This window comes from Symphodus melops (genome assembly GCF_947650265.1).
Source record: "Symphodus melops genome assembly, chromosome: 2".
Classification (NCBI taxonomy): domain Eukaryota; kingdom Metazoa; phylum Chordata; class Actinopteri; order Labriformes; family Labridae; genus Symphodus; species Symphodus melops.
In genome coordinates, this window is record NC_136692.1 from 14,124,247 (window position 1) to 14,141,187 (window position 16,941).

At 38.6% G+C, this 16,941-nt stretch overlaps 1 protein-coding gene across 2 annotated transcripts in view; it reads right to left on the minus strand.

Moving 5' to 3' along the window:
* LOC306820255 (protein ELFN1-like) overlaps window positions 1-16,941 on the minus strand; it is a 107,065-nt gene that overhangs the window by 27,883 nt on the left and 62,241 nt on the right. The window contains exon 2 of one of the 2 annotated variants that reach the window (XM_079338053.1): window positions 5,450-5,518. The exons of the other annotated variant lie outside the window; for it this stretch is intronic. The gene's annotated coding sequence lies outside the window, so the exon portion shown is untranslated. The remainder of the gene's footprint in view (window positions 1-5,449; window positions 5,519-16,941) is intronic. 2 annotated transcript variants of the gene reach the window in all.

The following is a 16,941-nucleotide window of genomic DNA, read 5'->3' on the forward strand; positions in this document are numbered from 1 at the left end:
GCATTAAACTAAACTATCGCCATATATCAGAACATAACTTGCTCTGTCCTCACTGTTGCGTTGTCAGCACACACTTACAGCCCTGCAGCAGCCATCGCATCATTACGCACCATTACATGCAGCCAGTCATAACAGGCAGCTGATTGATGGCTTGAGAACTGCTGTAATTTATTATCTGATGTGTTCTATTGCATGTTTAGACAGACAGAGTGGAAAGCTGCTCACTCTCGATGGAATGAAAACCAAGCCTGTAGAATTAAACAGTGTGAAACTCATATAACTCACTTATCAGATTAACGGGACAATTGTTTTAGTCCACTGTTAGCTGTGCAGAGAAATACTTTGCCAGACCTAAAACTATGTGTTTCACATTTTTCTAAAAATACATGTCATGTCAGAGCTTGCCAGATATGAAATGACAAAAGACTGGAGTGTTTCACTTTTACTGTACTGTCAGTAAGAATTGTTTACTGAGAAAAAATGCTTTTAATGCAATAGACCTATATTTGGAAATATCAAAACTGTTAACTGTTAAACTTAAATCCTTTCATGTATTTTTTTTTCTTCCAAGTCAGAAATGTTAATGTTTTCTGTTAATGTGATAAAGTAAAGAAGAGGATGACAATGAGGAATCCCTAATAAGTGAGATGGTAATGGTAACAGAGAGACCATAGGCGGATTGCTCGCTGCAATTGTTTGCAAAATTCTCTTTCTAGAGATTCATTCAAGTCATATTATCAGCAGATGACAGCTGATGGGTTCCAGTCTAATATGGACTGTGCTAAACAAACTTTGTTCCTGAATTTAACCATATACAGTTACATCTGAAATGCCAGCAAATGATAGTACTTGAAATACAAATTGAAGAATGCTGCTGACACCAAAAGTATGTAATCTTGCTAGAGAGTTATTGTCAATAAAGTTATTGAGGAATCTGATATTAAAGTTGTTAGTGCTTTAAAATGAGTTAAGGCGCACCTTTACAGTGTATAGCCTGTCTCCATTCACCCTACACCCAGTTCTCCTAAAAATAACACTGAATAAAAATATGAAGCCAACATTTTTCATTCAATTGAAACTAAAGGCCCATGGCTGTCTTTCTCTGCACAATGAGGGCTTTTTGTGCCTGAATTTTGGTCACAGATTTGTATAAATCTCTGCTTGTAAGCGCTTTCTGCCGAGACAATTTATCGTCCTGACTAATGTGACATTTTAAGATGCTTATTAATGACTTTTACACAGGTGTTCCTTTGGCTGGTCAGAATATAAAACTACACTAGAATATGTGGATTTATCACAATCTGCTGTAGCGTTATCATTTGGAGGAAAGTGAATAAGTAGGCTGACTGCTTGAATGTCCACCAAAGACCCAGCCAATCAATTAAATGTTCCTATCACTGCCATGCCAAACATTAGAACTTTGTAGTTCATCCAATCAGCCTCAGAACCACAGCAAAGGACCTCCAAATTCAGCATCTTCACCTGCAAGATTTTCTTGGACCAGCTACCTGGACAGGTACGTAAATAGCTGTTGTCATAGCTGTAGTAAGAGTTGGTCAGAGGGACATGACAGTTCCCCCAAAATGAAGACAAAACATTTAGAGCTCCCCCTGTGACTGGTTGCAATATGCTCCACCTTCTCAATAACTTTTAAAATATAATGCAATGCATTTCAACAGTAACCCAAACTGCAGCATCCAATCTGATTATAAAGATACTTAAATCAAATCATCTGTGTATTTATGCATAGCTTATTTTTTCTAAACGAACACAACATTTTGAGTCGGAAATGGTATATGCATTGTTTTTGTGTACATGCATCATTTATTTATCTAATCAAATACCACAGGAAGATCAGAGCAGCACTTGTCAGATTTATCTTCTCTTGTGTAACCAAATATTCCCCCCTCCCACACACACACACATACACACCTCCCTCCCCCCTCACCCCCAAATAAACCCTGGTCTTTCCACATACTTCTCTGCTCACACCCAATTTTTATCCTTCCTGTCGTTGCCCTCCCTCTATCTTTTCTCTTCTCTTGTCTCTCACACACAGATGTACCAAGGGTTACTAACCCCCCCTCCACACACACACACACACACACACACACACACACACACACACACACACACACACACACACACTGAGGTAAACCCGGTCTGGCAAAAATAGCATTTATCTCCACAACCATCTCATTCTGGGCTCAAAGATGAGAATCCTTTGGCAGTGATTTGTCTCTTACACACACATTCCCTGTCCCATACAAACACGCAGACACACAAACACACACACTATCTTTTTCTTTCCATCTAAACACAAATTGAATCTGTGGTCTTGACAGGACAGAAGGACAGGGAGGACGAATAAAAATCACCTCATTACGCTCACCCTTACAGACACATCCTCTCTCACAAAATCTTGCAAGCAGACACACACACAGACACTTGAACACACACTCAGGTCAATTACATGCATTACAGATGGAAATAGAAAATCCTTGAATCCTGGTTAAACAGCAATTGGCGTGTAAATTCTGACAGGCAAAGGCGAGAGGCCACATGTGATGGGATGATCAGAGATGGTGTTTGGCAGAAAGAAAGAAAAAAGAAAAACAGCGAGACAGACGGAGCTGCAACAATGGTGCTCACAGAGGCTGCAATAATGATGATTTTGTTGAAACTGATGAATGATAAAGGTCACAGTGACAATAAGCGATTTAAACCAATGATAATGATAATGATGGTCTCTTAATCTTTATCTCGTCCCTCCCCTTAGTGATGGACTCCGTGATGTTCCAGCTGCATGTGAACACAGTCGATGGCCTCCATGATAATTCTAGGCCGGCCTGATGACTTCCCTTGATGTCGTTGTGACTGCAATTTAGAGTCAGAGGTGCAGCGTATTGATCACGACACACCAGACTGATATGATCTGAATTATGACCGGCTGTTCATTTTCTGTGCAGAAACTTAATTTATACTTTGCTCTTACTGAAAACGACCTAAGCGGATCAAAGGTTTCAAGGCCACATTAATGATAATTGTAATCATTTAAATGAATTCTTCATGTGTACAAAAGATCTGAAGAGACAAAAACCCTGAAGTATAATTAGACACAAAGTTGAACTTTCAAAAATGGATGACGCAACAATACTCTCCCATGCCAGCAGACCTGACGTTATGGATGGGCCTTATGGGGCTGATATCACCAATCCAGGATTTTAGCCCTCCAAGGAGAAATCTTCATGATTAATATCAATATCACATCTTTTTTTTAAATTTGTTTTGAATGTATTGCCATAGTTATTTGGGTAGGGTTTATAATTCTGCAAATTCAAAGTGTCTTTGTGTCTTATTGTGACAGTTGTGACAGTCTTATCTAGTTAATATAATATTGTGTTTTTTGTCGAGATAAATGTTTGACAGAATTACATTTCTAAAGGTACGGTTGAAGTACACCCTCGGCTCACACCCCACAAGGGTCACTACATTCTTTCAGTATTCATTTTGTTACATAGCTCTAGTATATATTGTGTCTACTGCTCTATTGTGTGCCATGCTCCACTATCACTTTATTATTCAGTTTCAGCCTACTTACACATAGCTCTATATGTACATTTATTTCCTATTTACTGCATATATCTGTTTACATCTTTAGTCTGATTACTGTCAACTTATACCTTATTTTGTATTTAACTTTTTAATTTGGTGTTTTAACTTTGCACCTACATCTTGACACTTTATTCTTTGGTTAAATTTGTAACATTGCTGCACTGTCGATCATTTACTGCTCTGTGCCTTTAAATTGCACCCCGTTGACAAATAAAGGTATTTGAATTGAATTGAATTGATTGCTGAAAATGGTCATTAACAGAGTTAATCGTGGTCATTTTAACCTAACAAAAAGGGTCTATTTAAACTTTGTGCAAGGTTCCATTTATTAAACTAAGAGTTGCTCAGTTAGTTTTTTTTTTATTTTTTTTTTTATCTCTTCATTCTGTAACACTGCACCTGTGTCATTGGTCAGAAAGTGACCAATTGATTATTCATTATGACTTTTTACGATTGCACCTACATCTGTTGTGAGTTATTTGAAAAATAATTATTGCATCTTGATAGTATAGGAAAAGGAATGGCTGAGCCCTGTCCACCTTTATATGTTATAATTGTTTACCCTGTGCTGCAGAGCAACATGCACATCTACTGGGATCTACTGGGAAACTGTTTCAAGTTTAGCAAAAATTCTAAAGATTTTTGAGTGCACTCCTTGCTTTTGGTTGCTAAATGAGGTAATCTATCCCACTCCTCCTTACAAATAAACTGGAAACACAAGAGTGTATTTAAAATGCCCTACTGATTAAAACATTTCATATCAAATCTCCTAACTTCTTAAAAAATGTTATAAAATTTTTAAATCATAAAACATAAAAAAAAGACTTTCTCTCGGCACCTTAATTGTAAAATTAAAATACACAAGAGCGCCAGATAACCTCGTGGTCATGTCACAGGAATGCTCATGCCATGTAAAGACGTTTTAGTTCTTGAAGTTTCATTCGTCAAAGACAGCAACAGTCCTGAGTGAAAAAGCAGCTTTACAAAGAGTGAGGAATAGAGGAGAGTCCTTAAGTTGCCTGGTGTGTGTCTTCTAACTTTATAATGAAGTATTTTGATTTTAGTAAGTCATTTAATTATATTTGAAGGAAAGTCAAACAATGCCGTTTATTTTGCATGCTCCTCCATTACTGACCTGACCATGCAATAAACCTTTGCTGTGGGTTATGATGCAAGAAAAAAGATGTTAAAAAATACACAAACCACCATCATCCTTAATGTGCAGGATCCAAACACACACACACACACACACACACAAAATATGGAGTACACTCTTACATTTGAATTTGTTCCCAAAGATTAAAGTGTAAATCACATGATCAATATCCTATTCACTCCAGTGTGTGCAGTGTCCCTGAAAGTTTATGTGTGTACCGCAGTGTTTAAATTGCGATACCTCTGTTCAAACACTGTACAACATTTCAGGTCTACACTAGTCATGTACAGGTCTAATTTTGATTTTGATTCATGTAGGGGCCTCTTTAAATATTTAAATCTTTGTTCGTGTTAATATATGTATGAGAAGGGGGGATAAGGGTTGTTGTTTAGATGTAAGAAATGTTCCATAATGTGCATGTCTTTGTAAGTTGTTACTGGATGCTTTGAATTTCCCTCAGGATCAATAAAGTATCTAAACAACATTTTCTCATCTACATGCATGCCTTGTACGCACACTGTAGATGTAAAGTTTGTTCTTATTATCTGCTGCATGCAATTTCCTATCTTGACTTTTATAGCAGTGTTTTGTATTCCACCTGCTGTCATGTCATCTCCCAGCTAAGGCTCAGAGACAGAGAGTAGAATGGAAATCAGCAAAAGAGGGAAAACTTTTTACCTCTGCAGATGGAGGACCTCTCTCTCCGAAAACCAGCTGAGCCTTCAGTCTGGGCGCGCTTTCACATTACTATCAAAAAGAAGAGGGAAAAAAAGGATTAGAGAAAAGGAAAGGGCGGGTGCAGACAGAGGGAGGTTAGAATGATAAAGGTGAGACAGTTCTGGAAATATTTTGGCAGCTGCACAGACTGACAATCTGCCACATTTAATCCCAAACAGAGACAGATTAGCTGCATTAGAGTGAGAAAATACCCAGGAGTGAAATTTGTGTTTGGACCCCCCCCCCCCCCCCCCCCCCCCATTAATGCGTGAAATAAAAATTAAAAAAGGCCTTATATAACCCAATTAATAGGACACCTCATAGCTGTATGTGTGTCAGAGGGGGAGGAGTGATCAACTAAGAAATGGGGACACAGAGGAGAGGGATAAAAGCAAAGAGGTTGTTGGGTGGACTGTGTGGAGAGAAAAACAGAGGGAGGATTCCCATTGGAGAAACACATGAAGGGATGGTGGAGGATGACAGCAACATCTGACAATTGGCTAGTCAGTGATGGACAGAGAGAGAAGGGAGACGGAGAGAAAGAGCCTCTTTTTTCCAAAGCTAATCTGGGCCTCAGCCTTGCAGGAAAAACACTATCGCACACAAAGAGTTTACAACCTTCTGTGTCCTCTCTGTCACATGACTCTTCCTCCTCCACTGTCAAGTAGACCTCTTTGTGTGTGTGTGTGTGTGTGTGTGTGTGTGTGTGTGTGTGTGTGTGTGTGTGTGTTTAGTCCATAAATGGATATAAATAAAGCTTCAATAATTCAGTCAATGGCTGGGTGATACAATGGGAGACATTTTTAAGACGCACAGCAAAGAAAAGTGTCTGTGATTGTACAGATGTTTTGTCCAAAAATGACGTCAGAATGGGATAATCTGGAATACAAATATAAACTTGGACTCATCACAAACCACAGACAGCAAACAATTGTTTCTACACCTTGCACATAGTCTCAATACGAAGATGCAATTGACCATTTTCTGAGCCTTGCAGCACCTGCAGCATTCTGCTGTGCCTACACTTACAGAAAATTGTATCACATATACCTGTCGTAAAGTGTGCAGTTGTTTCTGAATTTTTTTTAAAATTAAAATTCATAAGTGAACACATCTGGCTTCAAGTGGTCAACGCTGGATTAAGCGGAAAAAATAACTGTGACTCACTGTTGTTAATTGTAAAAACAAAAACTTTATCTAACTTTATTATGCTTTTAGTTGATGATTTCATATCCTAAAAACATGTAAAGGTAGGATAGGACGCACATGAAGGAGACATACATAAGGTTATGTTTACATTCGGATACAAAAGGTTGACACTTCAATCAATTCAAGTTGTCAGTCTACCGAAGACATTTTGAGCAGCACTGCTCAAGTGTTTCAGTGTGCTCAGAAGCCCTCACATTACATTAAGGCAACATGGTCAGGTGAGTGCTCAAGAGACATTGTTTAACTGAGGTGAAGAGGAAGCAGATGTCTAGTGGATTTACAATGCCATCTATGACTGCAGGATTTCTGGAAAGAGGATATTAGAAGAACCTTTTGCAGCAGGAGACTTTAATTGAATTATGTTAACAGAGTTAATATTGTGTCCATCATGTTTTTTTTTTTTGCAGTGAATCCTCATTAATATCAATGTTATTTGATTTGTTTGCAACACATTCCCAAATACCCGATTAGATTTACAAATAACATAATATCAAAATAAGCTACTTAATTTGATTATCTTCATTTTCAAGGATAATTTTATGCAAATTGAGTTGATTTATATTAAACATGCACAAGCCTGACAATTCCAGTCTCTTAGTGAAGGTGCTTTCTGCATCATAACACATTTCATGTGGCATATTTGTCCTGTGAGCAGCTCTAATTCTACATGTAACATTTCGTTGGATGTCCTGCAGGGTGGACAATAAGAGTCATGCAAAGGAACTGTACATGTTAAATAATGGGTTTGATTAATTTGTTTACATTGTGCATCAATCATAAAAACTGTATCTTGTAACACGTCTCCTTTTTCCAAAAAATAACACGTAACTGTTAACAGTCCGTAACATGGAGCTTAGTACTGTTATAGTTCTAGTTCTGTCACTGTTATGTCTTAGGCCTCAGCTTAGACTGCTATTTTTTGATTATGGAAACATACAAGTTGTCATTAAATTTTATTTTGAGCAAAATCTTTTGTGTTAATTTACGTTATTCAAAAAAAATGGCTCACCTTTTCCTTTGTTTACTCAATGAATCTCACATATTGGCTCATAAGAACTTTTAAAGAAAAGTCCAAGTCAGAAGACATTACGGACAAATTGCAAGTCAGGGTACAATGAATATATTTTTATTTCCTTTCTGCCTTTAGATACGCCAACAGATCCCACTATAACTGAACCTTTACAGCAAAAGCATTTTACTGACACCAAAGTTTGGTGTGAGGCAGCATTAAAAATATTACCAGGTCAAAACTTACTTGACTGTTTTGTTCTGAAGTCTGAGGTATCTTGTGACTCAAGACAAGAAAATGTGCTTGTCTGTTGTCAGGAGGGGTTTGAGGTCTACTGCTGTGGTCTCTTCTTTACACAATATGCTTAATCTACTGATAGTTTCACATTAACCAAAAATACATCTACTGTACAAACTGTGTCAATGTCTTTATATTTGAAGAGAGCTGTTAGATGTAAAGATGGACAGTACCAACAGTGAGAACAAATAAAGAGACACTGAAAGAGAAAGAGAGGGATGCTGGGAAACAAGAGGAGAAGTGAGTGAAAAGTCAAAAAGGCAAGCTGTTACAAATTATTAGCTGTTGTTTCTGACAACTAAATGAAACTGCGAACACATGTAGGGAACTTGATGTGTTTGTGTGTCCAAGCAGTCATATGATGCTGTTTGAAAGACTAAACAGTCAAACACTTATAAGCTGCTCCAATTAAATAGAATTTAACAGAAAAATCATCACAAGCAACGTTTCGGGCCATCGTCCTTCATCAGACATGAACAAGTGAATAAAGACACCTCTGCATATTGTATGCCCCCAAGGTCAACTGACAAGTCATGTGATACAAAACCAGGAACAATATACAGTCTAAGCTATGCAAGACATCCATGTTAAAGGTCCACAGGACCTATGATACTACAAATACAAAAACTTCAATAATTTTACATTGGAACTGTAGCAGAAACAGCAGAAACAACCTGCAGTAACTGGAGGATTACCGTAATAGCTTGAATTGCATGATGGTAAACATCAGGAGAAACCAACATAATACATGTAAAACAAGGAGAGGATGATATAACAAAGGCAGCTCTATAATATGAAAAAGTGATAGAAACCAGTGAAAAAATCTAGAAAAAAATAGCAGATGTCATGTAAACATCAGTCCCAAAGCATATGGAAATATACACCAAAATACAGCGTAGAACTGTCCACTTTTGTTGACTTTACACTATATGAAAAGGCACAATACTTAATCACATGATCAAAATCAACCCAGGAGATAGAATCATTATGGAAAAGGCACACAACACACATTCAGATATACCCTATATGGTAGACTCATCATAATGTCTAAATTCAAAGTCTTCATTTAACCCTCTGGGATTCAAACTGTCCAGAGTACAAATCCAAAAGGCTTCTCTTTTGAGTAACAAAGAATTGAAATTTCCTTGACGACTATGTTGTCAACAATATCATAGCACCTGAGAGTGGAAACATTGTGGGAGAGTTCTGTGAAGTGTGCCACTACTGCTTCTGCTGTCATGGTTACGAATCATGTGTCCTGAGATTCTTGTTTTCAAAGGTCTTGTCGTTTTGCCAACATAAACCAAGCTACATGTGCACTTTAGAAGATATAGAACTATGAGATTTAGAAGATCACACTTTTGTAGCTGCATGTGATGACACCAATAATGTCAGAAGTTTTCCCTTTGCATGGGTGATTGAACATGGAAGCTTTGTGTGTAAAGTTACACTGGGGGCAGTTGCCACATCTGTATTTTCCAGAAGAAAGAGCCTGTAAAAAATGGAAGTGGGCTTTTACCAACAGGTTTCTCAGGTTGGGTGGCCTCTTTATACGGGCTGGTGAAGTATAACACTTGAGTGTTGGATCAGAGTCATTTATGTGCCAGTGTTTTTGGATGACGGACTGAAAACTTCTGCAGAGAGACGAGAACAATACAGTTGACTCTTGATTCAGATTACCTTGATATGGTGTTGCTGGGACACTCAGTTTGTGATACATTACTGAAGCGGCTACGAACTTGTGCGACCCATTCATGTTTATACTGTTTTAGAAAACATTTTTCAAGGTCAACTGCCTGTGATTTTAAATCAGCTTCAGAGCTACAGATGTGGCTGATGCGACTCAACTGACAAAAGGGGAGGCTCCTTTTGAATGGAATGGGGTGAAAAGATTGTCAATGAAGGATAGAGTTTATGTGAGTGCTTTTATGGTACAGATTGGACACAAGTCTGTTAGAGTACTTGTAGACAAGGATGTCTAGTGCATTGTACAGTCATAAGCCTAGAGGTTCAGTTTAGTTTGTCTCAATATGGCACTCACTTGGCGGTCGAAAGCCAGGAAAGATTTACTGAACCGTACCGTCCCACTTTTTGGGACTCTTCTGTTGGGGTGCCAAGTATATTGATCTGACCCTAAAAGGTTTAGCTAAACACTGCAGTCTGTTGATTGGTCGAGATAATCATCACTTCCCGTGTGATAGCAGCAAACACAACCCTGCCGTGTAGTCGATTGTTTATTCGTCTGTATTTCTCCCTGCGGCACACAGTCCTCTCTAAAACAAAGCTTGTGCGCACAGTCCACGCGAATGTCGACTTGTTTCATACTGATTGCGGTCGGAGCACTTGGCATTCAAACGCTCAGCGCTCAACACAGCACGAAGAATTGACCTTTTTGAATGGCATGAAGTACTTCCAAGTCCTGCAACCAATCATTCGGTCAGCGCGAACCCATCCACGTTGTTACAAAATCTTGAAGGTGAATAGCTGGACGCTCAGACCCTTCTTGCACTGTTGCGCCGGCCACAATTGCGTAATATTTCCGCTCCTACCGCACTGACTGCAAGAAGCGTGAATCAGGTTTTACACGCCGCGAATAGGGCATGTTTGTATGTGGAAATGCAAACAGGATCAGGCTTTACCGAACCAAACCAAACCATACCAGACTGTACTGTTCTATACTGAACTGCTTGGTGGAAACGGGGCTATAGAAACATGAAGATAGAAAGTTGTTGTTTGTTTTTGCTTTAGTCCACCTCATCATTTTACATTAAAGCCCTCCTGAAAACACCCAAATAAAAATCATTTAGGTGAAGCAGAATGCACTGGAAAAGGAAAACAAAGCGGTCTAGTAGCTTTGTTTTACAAAAGAGAAAAACAGAAGAGAAATTAAGGGGGAAAAAAGTCAAGGGTAGAAAAGGTGGAAAATAGAAAATGTTGTGCCTGCAGAAATAGAAAGAATAGCAGAAAACAGAGACTCTGATGCATTACTGCTTGCAAATTAGCTGAACTACTATTCAACTTTCACACACACATATACAGACACACACACACTCTCTCTCTTTAACTATTCTTTGTACATCAGCAATGTGCGTTTGCTCCTCTGTAGTCCCCTTGACTGCGACTGGAGAGGACAGCAGAGAGAGGAGCAGGGTGTTTATCGTTATCCTCTCAGACTGGAGCATGTAAAGGCTAAAAACACAGTGACCACGAAGCCTATGAGCAGTGTGAGTGAGTCACACTCAGCTGGTCTCCATCAGTGGGAGGTCTGCAGTGTTGGATATCTGATTTGTTGTAAAAAAAAAAAAAAAAAAAAATCAGTTTGGCCTCAGGCAAGCTCAGGGCGAACTGAGGCCAGTCATGGAGGCCTTGGTCTGAATGTCACATCTCCTGACTGCTAAGAAGTTGTATACTCTGTGTGGTGTCTGTGTAATTTAGCATGTTTGTGTTACTTACATGTGTAAGGCTGTAAACAAGTGGATTCAATTGCTGTATATTTGTTATCTCTCAAAAAAAGGAACCTCCTTAATGTTCCCACCTCAAACTTGTGTGCTTTATTATTAGAGAGAAGAACTAGAAACAGAACAAGGTGCGACAATGCCTGTACAGTATAACAGGCATATCTTAAAAAGTTGAAGTTAAGCAGCCGACCTTGCGAAAGCAGTCTTTATGGAAGCCTTTCCTAACCCTCTTTTGTGGACAGAGCTCATAGAGCTAATATTCCTAAAAAGGGAAACTAAGCATGATATGTCATTCTACATCACCACAAGCATTGTCCTCTGCATGTTATGCAATGTAAATCATATTGGGTATATTGAAAAAAAAAACAACCAAAAAAACAATACAATATTAATTTATCAAAGGGCCATATTGGCCCAGTAATGGAGGTCAACCATAATCACTACTAAGACACTAACCTGAAGTCCTGACTTTGTGAATGATGTGCACTTTTCTGATGCTAGTGTAAGAAATAAAGCTAAAGACTGTGTGCAGTGCAGGAAAATCCATCAACAATGTGTCAAGGCAACTTATCAGCTGTAAGGTGTGACACAGAATTTCAATTACTGGATTAACAGTCACAGGTTTAGGAGATGATTTGGTTAACTTGAAAAAAAAAAGCTTTTAAAACTTGGCAGAGAAAAAGATATCTTGTAAAACGAGATAAAGACGCTGTTTGCATATGTGATACGTTGATCCACGGAGGAGTAGGCAGTATATTTGCCAAATTGAAGTGAAATGGAAATGATGTCTACTTTGTCCTACTTTGCTGTGAAGTAAAAACTCTTTCTTGTCAGGAGTGTATGAAGGCCGATAGGACTGTCAATGAATGCACAGGCTCTAACCTGCTCTGTGGGACATCAAAGGACTCTCCCATGGTGTGACGGATTACCTCAGCCTCTGTGTGGACACTTAAGATTTCAACAACAAAAGTGTTTTCTACAGGACAAACTCAGGATGACAAAGACATGAAATCCCTTCTAAGTATAGGAAGAGGAGAGCTCTCATGGCTTGGGGACAGAGAGGGGAGTTAAGTCCGTCCAAAGGGAGCTAAAAGAAGAGAATGGAGAATGGGAAGAGCACCTACGAGGAGAGGAAGAGAGGACAGAGGACAATCTAACAGTCTGAAGGAGGCGTTGAGTGCCATAAGGACAATCAAGTAGGGAGACAGGCCAGACCAACGAGTGGACTGCTTACATGGGACACAGCTAGCTTGAATGATTTCATGCAGACAAGGAGCTTGAGTTTGGACTGGATGGCGATTCCCTTTCCACTCCACAAGTACAAGATGACACACTGATAGCAGTTCAACTAAGATTCATGTCGGGTTATTCTTAAAATGATGTGAAAATGACCTAAACGTTTTGTTGTTGGTATGTTTTTGTCACTAAAACAAAGATGCACAAAATGTATCTCGTCTTGGAGGCTAACAGAATAAGGGTTGCTGGATAAACTTGACTAACAGCTGAGCTGGTAGAGACATTGACACACACTGTACTGTAGATATAGTAACAGAAACAAATATCCAGAACTAGGAGCTTTTTGTTAACAGTGGAATGTAAGTGTGAGAGGAGATATTTTAGGCATCCAAGGTTTTGTAAGTGAATGTTTCATAAATTCTCTTGGCAGTGGGAGTTTTTCAAATGCCTCAATGGGCATTAAACTGTTTTGGGTGCTTAATCAGGGCAAGCTTTTATTCTTAAAACATGTGGAGAGGTTGACTACAACCACTAAGCAGCACTTTGGTAGGACATGTCCAATAATTGCCTCAAAAGAGGAGATGAATACCCTAAAAGGGAATGAAGTTTCGGAGGCAGCTCAGTATTTTGTAAAATATGGATTGTTCACAGCCAAAAACATGTGAAAGAAATATTTGTCAAAAATATTAGTTGACATACTTCAAAACAAAACTAAGATCCAGAGTTGAGTTAAGGTATAGTCAGTAAAAGCACGCCGAGGGCACAAAGATCAAAAGTGCTGCCTCCCTCAAAGTTTTGAATGTAGCCCGTAGAATAAGGAAGGGTAAAGCTTACTCGTCTGGATTGTCAACATGCCTGCTCAACTGCACTCCCATTCACCGTTCTCTCTCTCTGAGTTGTTCAACCTCTGAACCTTCTGGTTAAGAGACAACAAACTCTACCGCTGATCCATAGCAAATTCTAGCCTTGAATTGGGACAGTCTCCATTTACATAAAGAGTTCGTGCTTGTGAAAAACCAATTCATTTTTATTTTCAGAGTATTTTACATTAATGAAAATATACTTATGAATATTATATTGCATTTCTGCAAATAAATCCCCTTTAATCTTGCAAACTGGGCATTTTGAAAGGATCTGTGTTGCAGCTGTAATTTGTTTTTCTTTTTTTTACAATAGATATTTATATTTTTAATTGGGAAATTAAACTTACACTCTGTTATTGTGAGACACACTATACACACACACATAAGCCCAAAAGATACAATCAGGACCCACAGACTTAAAAGACAAAAACACATATTTTCACTATATTAATATTTCGACATGCTATGCAAAAAAAAAATGTTGTTTTTTTTAACAGATAATGAGCACAATCATAAAAACATAAAAAATAAAGTATTTAAGTAATACATTTTTTGGAAGATAATTTAAACAGAAGACCTGAAGTACAAAAAACTCTATCCCATTTATTTAATATAAAGTTGCAGACGTAGATCATAAATGAACTCTTATGGCACAAAAATCTAGAGCTCTTGGTCATGTCCATACTATGTCAAGTCTTTCCCTCTCTGGGAAGGTGTCAAACCTGCTTCCCTGCACGCTCTTGTGCTGTTTTTCCAGGCTTGGCGCTAATCTTTGCTCAAGACATATGAAAATGAATTCAGAGGCAACTGCAGATACAAAAAAATGCCACAACATAATTTCCTGCTAATAGTGACACTCTGAGAAAAACACATGCACACACACACACAGTTGTGACCTTACTTGACTGTTGTGCATAGGGTAGTTATGAGACATCACAGCTGCACACGTCCACAGAATAACACACAAACACTGGCATGCCTGAATGCACACGGCCGGAAAGCTGAATGTTGATTTGATAATGAGCTGTCATGGTGACAGATACTGCCATTTAATTGGCTGGTAAAGCAGGCAATTAGAATTCAGTGCATATGCACATCAGAGAGGGAGAGACTTGATGGTTTCTGTACATTATGTGCGAGAGTGTGCGCTTCAAAGTGAAACACACATCAGGAAACCGCAACCATGTCACTCACGACTTTGAATTATTAATGATGATGATCTTATTTAACAGCTCTGTGATCAGCTTCTAAGTGAGTGTGTGTCTGTGTGTGTGCGCGCGCAGGAGTTCTTACTTTGCACATTCTTTTTCTTCCTGCGCTTTACTTTGTTTCTCTGCTAACTCTGCCCCTCCCACTTCCTCCTTCTCAATTATCACTTTTTGTTGTGGACTTTTATTTCTCTCTTTCTTTTTCTGTCCCTTCCTACAGTAATTTCCCTTTTTTATTCCAACTTCACCATCTGCTAACTATGCAGTATCATTCTGTCCAAACCCTTTTTCCATCTTTCCCTCGTCTTCTTATTTTTTTGTTTTCTTTCACTTGGCATTTCCCTCCTTATGTCAGCTGCCATTCCATTGAGTCTCTATTTCTCCCTCTCTTTAAACAACTCACATTTTCTTTCCTGATGTCAACACATTAAGAAGAGTTTTTTGCCAAAGTAGGTTAAAAAAGGTTTTCAAACTGTAGTAGTTTAGGGACTTTACACAGATGAACCCCTGCTTATCCTCTGCTTTAGATCTTTGTTTATGGGATACAGAACATGATCTCACTGTTGGAAACAGGCCAGCAAACCAAGACAAATAATTGGATCAAAGTGTTGGCCAAGACTCTGCCTTTGGAAAATAATCCTTACATTACATTAAAGGGGCCCGATTCCTCTGTGGAAAACACTTGGCTCCTTTTACACTATATGGACAAAGTACTGTGACGTATTTGAAATCAGGGATATTTTTTCTCTCTCTGTATCATCCTCCTCTTTCACACCACTCTGAAAAACCTTGGTTGCAAAAATCCATCCATAATCTCTGCTGACCTTTTTGTGTTTTTCTGTCTCAGTATGTTTATTTTGTGTGTGTGTGTGTGTGTGTGTGTGTGTGTTTTTGTATGCATATGTGTTTGTGTGAACGTGATGTCTTGTATGAGCCAGAGAAGAGCTAGCATGGATCAGTGACCTTAGCTCTGTTACATTTTTAAAACAAGGCGTGAATAATAGATTATGTTGGAATAAAACAGCAGAGGATGAAATATGAATTAAAATAATCTGAACTACAGAGTCTGGGGAACGTTGGGATAGAGGGGAAGGAGGAATGTGGGTAAGTATAGGTAGAGTATGGAGGGAGGGAAGGGAAGAATGGTTGAATAGATCTCAAAGAGAATGGATGAGTGATGCAGATGGATGACACTACAGAGGACTATTATTCATGATACAAGACTCTGAAGTTATCTGATGTACTGTACTCGCAAACAGTGTCATTTAAAAGGTATTTAGTTCACACAAAATTAAACATGCACTATGGGCCTACTTCAAACATATGACTGTTCCAAACACACTTGTTTGATAGCTCCAAAGTTGGCGGAAAAAAAACATTTAAATATGTTATTCAGAAAGAAAAGTAGCTTTAAACAAATTGAATGACGGGCTGACCTTGGAACACTGATGAAGGTTATCAAATGAAGCCGAACAGAAATGCAGCTTTTATTCAAAAAGTGGGAAACTAAATGGAATGTAATTTTTGTACACCTCTGCTCATTGAAAATACCTTAAAATAAATCTAACCTGTCTTTTTTATATATCTGATCTTTGGGAAACGTACGCTCTTAAAAAGAGAAATAAATCAGAATATGTTGCTCCATTTTTAGTCATTGTGCAACCAAGAGTAGCTATACGTGCAGATAGAGGATGCAATATGAGGATTTTTGCGTCATTGGAGGTTCCTTTTCGGGTAAAGAAATAAGGGGTTTTCTTGTCTCAGGGCAAAATGAGGGCGAGACTCATGACCATTCAAAAATACTACCAGGTTTATAATGATACAAAGCTTAATTCAGATATTCAGGATATAGTGTACTTACATATATGGCTATGTGACCCGCTTATACCTTCTGACACTCCCCTTTTCCTCAGGTTTCTTACGTATTTCAAGGCTATCTCCCAGCCCTCTCCCTTATTGCCATTTCTTTAACTCACCAAAGTTGTTGTATTGTTCATGGTACACACACACACACACACACACACACACACATACACTAACATAAAACATAAAATGTCAACCCTTCTCTGCTCGCAAACTCGCAACCCAGGATCTGATTAAAGGGATGTGTGCACGGCTACACATTTTGCACAAGCGGAAAGGTGAGATTGAAGGTGGATGAAGGAGCAAGCTT